The following is a 7,500-nucleotide window of genomic DNA, read 5'->3' as shown; positions in this document are numbered from 1 at the left end:
GCTTTGTCTAAGACCCTTATCAAAGCCTGCATGCAAAAAAATAGAAATGATTTTAGGAATGTCCAGACGAGAAGTATCTATAATTGCCCCATTAAATTCTAAACAATTTTTCCAGATGTACATGTAGCCCATCTCTGGTTTAACTGCTGGAATACCCCCCCCCCATTGAGCTCACATTGTGATGCTCTCATTTTCTGCCCACCGAAACATTTCCAAAGCGATAAACTGAAGTAAAAGGTGTCTCAGACCACCCAAATGATTGATGAAGGATACTGCTATGATGTTATCCGATAGGACCTTTATACGATGACCTCTGAGAAGAGGCTGACTATCCTTAACCTTCCTCTTGTGTTAGCTTTCTGTTACTCTTTCTTATGTTAACGGGTCGGTTTTGACCCGTGTCTTAAATCACCCCTCGGATACCCTAAAAACAGTTATTTATGATCCAATTTGTTTCTTACCTCTTCGTTACCTTGTTAGGGTTTCTCATCCATGGAAGGATTGATTTTAATATTTTTGTTGTGGCCCCCTGGGCCTTTCATTTGAGAGCATACCCTTCATTTTCAATATAAAAATATTGTCAAATGAACCTCAAGAGAATAATATAAAACTTAAAAAAGTTTGTTATATCTATTACTGAAAAGTTTTAGAACACATTTCATAAATGTAAAATATATTATACATATATATATAAAAATACATACATATTATATATATATATATATATATATATATATATATATATATATATATACATAATATGTATGTATTTTTATATATATGTATAATATATTTTACATTTATGAAATATTATATATATATATATATATATATATATATATATACACACACACATATACATACACACACACACACACACACACACACACACACACACACACACACACACACTATATATATATATATGTATATACACACAATATATATATATGTATATACACACAATATTAACATTAATATAATTAACTCTAGTAACATCTATGGTGTTATGGGTCAATTTTGACCCATATCTAACTACTTTAGGAAAAAGGCAAAAAACAGATTTTTTTTTTATAGAACTTTAATACAAATAAAAGATGAAAATTATATTAACATTAATAGCAATAATAAAAAGTAGCTTTTCTAGGTTAAACAAACAACAATCAATCAATCAAGCAAATCAAATCAACAGAAATCAAGTACTAGTTTTTAGATGCATTAGTATTTAGATGCATGTGTGGCAAAAAGTGACACTGTGTTCTTTGCAGAGCTATTTTTTGCAGGCGAAGCACGATGTGTTTGTCTTTCTGTCCTTATTGCTAGGGCAGACCTGACACCTCTTTCTTTTAGAATCAGGTGGTCTCACTGGGGGTGTGGTTGATGTTGAGGCAGGGCTGGTTGAGGAGGATGCTGGTGATGATGCTCTGTGTGTTGCTGTGGGTGTGGGCGAAGCACTTGTTGAGCTCTGTAGTTGTCAGACCAAGGCTTCAGCGGCAGAGTCTCGGGGCACTCGTTCCCTTTGGTCAATGTGCGCCTTGACAAGGGATCTTCCTAGTTCCTCAAGAAACATCCTCCGCTTGTTTTTTTTCTTTGAATTCCATCCTTGGTGAATGTGGGTCCACAACACAAATGCACTGTATGCTGACACATCAAGGATGTTTGAAAATACAACCATTGGCCATCTCCTAGTCATTCGCTGACAAGTGTAGGTGGCAGTCAGCTTGTCCAGGTTGTCCACTCCTCATTTGTTTTTGTTATTGTCCAGGATGATTCTGGGCTTTTTGTCACTTCCTGATGACACAGCTGCATCTTTGTGAAGTGTGGACATCAGTACCACATTCCGTCGGTTTTTGGGGCAGTATGAAACAGCAGTGGTGGTGTCTGTAATAACAAACTTTGAGGAAAGTGGAGCCCTGTCCATCTGCAACAATTCAGCGGGCAGCTCAGGTTTGGGTTTTTTCCCCACTGTGCCCACCATGGTGATTTTCCTCCTGAGAAGTTCTTGTCCAAGGTCACAAGTAATGTTGTGACCCTGCAGTCCAGTAGTCATATCGAGGACTACACGTTTTCCTTGTTTTTTTTCAGGGATGCCGCTTGCAGACTTGCCTGTGTAAATCTGTAGATTCCATGCATAGCTAGTTTTTGCATCACAGGCTGCCCAGATTTTTATGCCGTATTTGCCTGGCTTACTTGGCAGGTATTGCCGGAAGGGGCATTTTCCGCGGAGAGGGAGAAAACGTTAGTCTACTGTCACCTCAGGCCCTGGGTTGAACATCAGTGGAAGGAGCTGCACCCATTTCTCCCAAAGATCCCTGATGGGAGCAAGTTTGTCAGATTTTGTTCTGGTGTCTCTGTTGTGAAATCTGAGGACTCTTGATATCATTTGAAACTTTTGAAGTGACATTGTTGCCCGGAAAATATTCCTGCCTGTCGATGCGTCCCAGAGACTATCAGTAGCCTCATTGCAGGATTTTACACTCCAGCAAGGAGAACACCACCAATGTAGGCATCCAGGTCATCATCATGAAGGTCATTCCACATGTTGCCGTGGACTTTTTTTCCTTCAAGGTTTGTCATAGCAATAATGACTTTTTATTGACAATGGCATAAACAGATCAAAACATGTCTAGATGTCACAGCAAACCTTGTGATCCCAGGGGTCATTTTTATGACATTTGCAGCATCTGCCCTGCCATGTACATCTGGAGGTACTGAGCTCCAACTGATCTTGCCACTTTTGGATCTGAATCTTTCAGTGGGAGCAGCTTCAGCACCGGTGACCTCCTCAGACTGATCAGAACTGTCTGTGTCTTCCGGTTGATTCTCCACATCATCTTCCTCCTCAGAAACCTGTTCATCTGTATCAGTTTGCTGCGGTGTCCCCTCTGATTATCATTCAAGATATAATCCAGAATTTGGTTTGCATCTAATCTTCTCCTCATTGTTGCATGGTGTAAACTGAAGATGTATACTCTGCAAAGTACCAACTGTAAGCTGATTTGGCCATACATGCCTGCACATGTCCCTAACTCAAGTTGTTAGTAGAGCTGGCTGTGGGCTGTTGGTTTATATTGTGTTTAGGAGTTCAGTTTTGGGACTTATTGTTTTTTTTACTCTTATATTAGACCCGGGTCGAAATTGACCCCAACACCACAAATGTTATAATTTTAATAAGCGCATTTTACAATTTAGTAAAATAGTTTTATTTTATTGTATTTTGTTTAAAAATAAGTTCCAGAAAAAGTCAAAAAGTCTTGATGCAATAAACAAAATGTATGTAGAATTTGTATGCATTTAATACCTAAAACGGGTCGGTCACGACCCTAAACACTAGAGGAAGGTTAAGTGCCTCCCAGACAGCTCTAAGCTCCCTGTAATTTGAGGATCTGGGTTGAGTTTTTGATGGCCATCTTCCCTGTCGATACTGATCTCCTATATGGGCCCCCCCCAACCTAAATGACACGCATCAGTGGTTACTATAATCCAAGGGGAAGTGACCTAAGAAACTACTTTTTGAAGATTTTGGGGATTCCGGAGTTCCTTACTAACTGGAGTAGTATTATATTTCTGTCTAGGGACTTTTGCAGATTGCCCCAGGGTGACAGAATTATATGCTGGAGACCACTGGAGTGAAATTGACTATAGGACACTCTAGATGCAGTATGTCATCAGAACCAGGACACTTAGGGCATCCCGCCTTGTCACTGTTGGTGTTTCACTTACTGGGCTGCTTAGTGTAGTTTTAAATAAAATCACTGTTTAATCAGCAGTAGATTATCAATGAGGACTACTTGGCATACTGCCAGGTAGTCCAGCATACTCGTGAGCTCTGTATAACTGCAGCAGAGAATACACTGATTTTAACCAAAATGACAGCAAACAGCTCAGTAAGTGACTTATTTCTGGAATCAGGGTCTCTGTCTCTACATTATGCTACTCTCAGATGAAATAGCGAAAACCTATTTCCTGTAAAAAATTTCCTTTAAAACTGACCTGAGATATTAGTGAATAGACATGAGTGAACATTTGGAAATTCGATTCGGCATGTGCAGTTGAACCTTTAAAAAAAACAAAACAAAACAAAAAAAACGTTTGGTTTGTGACCCCGACTTGATCTGAACCTCAATGGAAGTCTGTATTTGGGCAGTTCGAGGCTCCACCCACATGCAGGCAGCCATTAGCAGAACACTTCCAGAGGAGGGTGGGCGGGGTATTTTCAATTTTTTTTGTGCACACTACATCTGATCATTCTGATTTTACCCCTAGGGGATAGGGGAGTGAGACTACGTCAGTTACAATCCGTGTTGGCATCGACCTCAGATTATTAACCCCTTAGATGCTGCTGTCAAGTGATTACAACATATAGATCATTAAAAGGGTGTAGGGACTCCCTCCTTAACCCTATCGGCATTCTGAGATCAGGATTGTGTGGTCCTGATAGTTGCCATGGGAATTAATGGCCAAATATCAGCCTTAGTCTGCCATCTATAAGTCAGCTGTTCAGAAGTTAGCAAATTTAGGTGGTAAAAATAACATTTTTTTCCTTTCCTGCAAATGCCACTTTGCATTAATTTCTGAAAAGCAGCTGAAGGGTTAAACTACCTGATCGCCGTTTAGAATATATTGAGGGGTGCAGATTTTAAAATGGTAGCACTTTTGGGGTTCAGATGTTCGGGTTCAGCCTTGACCCGAACTTGAGCCTAGACACTAAACCCCATATAAGTCTATGGGGACCCGAACTTAAAGGAAATCGGTCAGCAGGTTTTTGCTATGTAATCTGAAGACAGCATGCTGCAAGGGTAAACATACAGATTACAGCCAGGTATCTCTTATCACAAAGTGTGTTTTTGTTTACCTGCTATGTTAGTTTAAGCCACAGTAGCTTTATCATTGCTGGGGACTCGGAGCAAAGTGTTAAAGTCCGATTCTGCCCGCTTCAGTCTATGGAAACATACACTGAAAGCCAGGTTGTGGGCAGGAGCATCTTGTTAAGCGCCGCTAACACTAAAATAATTTATTTAGTCAGAACAGCTGCAGCCAGAAATCTGTGATACATTGTTGGATTCATGATCTCTTTGCCTACCTCATGCTACTCCAATGAGGTAGCAAAAACCCGTTGACAGATTCCCTTCAGGTGCTATAAAATGGTAGTAGAAAGACCTAGGGGGACTGCAAAAGGAAGCACAATGGGGCTTAAAGCAGGGTAATTATACTTAGAGAGTGTCTGTGCAGCTGTCACACTTTTAGCTTATGAATATTCACTGCTTCCACCGCCCACTCTGTGCTGGCGTCTGATAGACAGCTAATGTGAGATCAGCCTAGGTCCCAGACATGGGAGTGCAAAATAAATAATTAAGAAAACAGCATGGTGTCCACCAATTTTGATACCAAGCTAAGACAATGCAGGCAGATGAAAGCTAGTCTTCACAGGCCTGCAGCCGTCCCAGAACTGGCACAGCCATTAGATGTTCCAATCCTGGTGCTTAGTTGACCCATCCAGATTGCCCTGGAGCGATGGCAATAGGGGTAATGGAAGGGGCCAATGACAGCTGTGATTTGTCAGAAATTATAGCTGCCACAAAGCCCTGTTGTAATAATAGGTAGACCGCCCCACACTCCATTACTAAGCATGTAAGTAAAATTAAATAAAAACACAAAAACATAGAAAAATCCTTTATTTTATAATAAAAAAAAACAAACAAAAACACACACCTTTCTCCAGTTTTTTTTTTTTTTTTATTAACTCCAAACACACCTGCAGGTCTGACGTAATCCAAACCATTAAGTCCAACGACATTCCCGACTCTAGGGTACATCCTGAGGTGACCGCACACTACATTAGAAAACGTGACTGATCACTGCGGGCTACGGGACACACTGACGGAGCAGCAGCTGTGAGAGCTTTGACATCAGGAAGTTCACCCGATTTCACAGTTGGCAGTTCCCATGGTATCTCCACTGTGTCCTCAGGTGAACTCATTGTCGAATTAGGCTATGTGACCACGTTCTGTATTTGGTTGCAGAGATTTTTGCACTAAATCTGCAGCTCCTGGAAGAAAAACGTAACAAAACGGCAATACACTTTTTACGTTTTTAATGCGTTTTTCTGTGAGGAGATGCAGATTTGGTGCAGATATTTCTGCAACCAAATACTAAACATGCGCACATAGCCTAATTCGACAAGGAGTTCACCGTAGGTCACAGCTGGGGTACCATAGGAACCGATAGCTGCAACCTCAGGTGAACTCACTGACGTCACCACTCACACAGCTGCGGCTTTGTGTGTCCCGCAGCCAACGGTGATCGGTCACATTTTCTAATGTGACTGCGCACTGCAGCCTCAGGATGTAGCAGTGCTGGTATCTTTGTGGGACATTGTGATGTAGATTACGTTGGACCTGCAAACGTTTTTTGATGGTCAATAAACTGGATAAAAGAAAGTATGGTTTTTTTTGTGTTTTTTTTTTTTTTTTTTTTTTTAAAAAAGGATTTTTCTCTGTTCTTTTAATTTACAATATCAATAATGCGGGGGCCATTACTAATCCAGGGCTTTATGGCAGCTATGATTTTTAGACAAATCACAGCTGTCAATAACCCCTTATATTTCCCCAATTGACACTGCTCCAGGGCAATCAGAATGAGCTGGGTAGGTGCCGGGGTTGGCACACCTAAGCGATGTGCCAATGCTGGGGCAACTGCTAGCTGCTATTTTTAGGATGGGGAGGGCCCAACAACCTCCGACCTCCCTAGCCAGAGAATACCGGCCCCCGGCTGTCAGCTTTATCTTCGATGGATATGAAGATTTGGGGGGGGGGGCATGCCTTTGTTTTAAATTTAATTTTAGAAAAAGCCAAAGGGGGTCCTTTGTTTTTTCATAAATAGCCAAAACTAAGCACATAGCTGGGGACTGCTGTCTAGCTGTCTGTTTAATCTGTGCAAGGGTATCAAAATATATGTGGAACCCCACGTCATTTTTTTCAATATTTAATTTTTCCACTCCACTTCAGGGACCTAGACCGCTAGTATGAGGGCAACTAATCACAGACGCCGACACAGAGGATGGGGGCAGGCACAGACTAACTAATCACCTGCACTGTCAGAGGTTGGGCGGGAAAAGCAGCAAATTTTGATAAGATTTAATGAGCGGAAGCGGTGCGTCAACTGAGTGAAAGATCGATAAGTATAATTGCCCTGCTTTAATGCTCATTTTGCCTTTATTTTTATTCAGGCGGTCGAACCCAAACAGTAACATGGACTTTTCTGAGAAGTCCATGCATGGACCCCAACAATAGTTCAGGTTAACCCATCACTAGTTATTACCATTTTGTGTGGTGGGGTCTGAATTTTTAGGATTAATCATTATTCCAAATTGCTTTTTTTAAAATTGTCAAATTTCTGATATATATTTATTTTTTTTTAAATAAATGCAAAACGTATGCACCTAAATTCACCATTATCATATAATATAACCTGTCAAGACCAAAAAAATCTCAAGATTAC

The 7,500-nt window shown here is 40.7% G+C and overlaps 1 protein-coding gene across 1 annotated transcript in view; it reads right to left on the bottom strand.

Moving 5' to 3' along the window:
• Positions 1 to 7,500, bottom strand: part of RP2 (RP2 activator of ARL3 GTPase) — a 60,216-nt gene that overhangs the window by 9,548 nt on the left and 43,168 nt on the right. The gene's annotated exons all lie outside the window — the stretch shown is intronic.

The sequence above is a fragment of the Anomaloglossus baeobatrachus genome, chromosome 2 (genome assembly GCF_048569485.1).
Source record: "Anomaloglossus baeobatrachus isolate aAnoBae1 chromosome 2, aAnoBae1.hap1, whole genome shotgun sequence".
In the NCBI taxonomy this organism is placed as follows: Eukaryota; Metazoa; Chordata; class Amphibia; order Anura; family Aromobatidae; genus Anomaloglossus; species Anomaloglossus baeobatrachus.
Note: the sequence above shows the minus strand (reverse complement) of the source record. Positions and strands in the feature narration are given on the sequence as shown.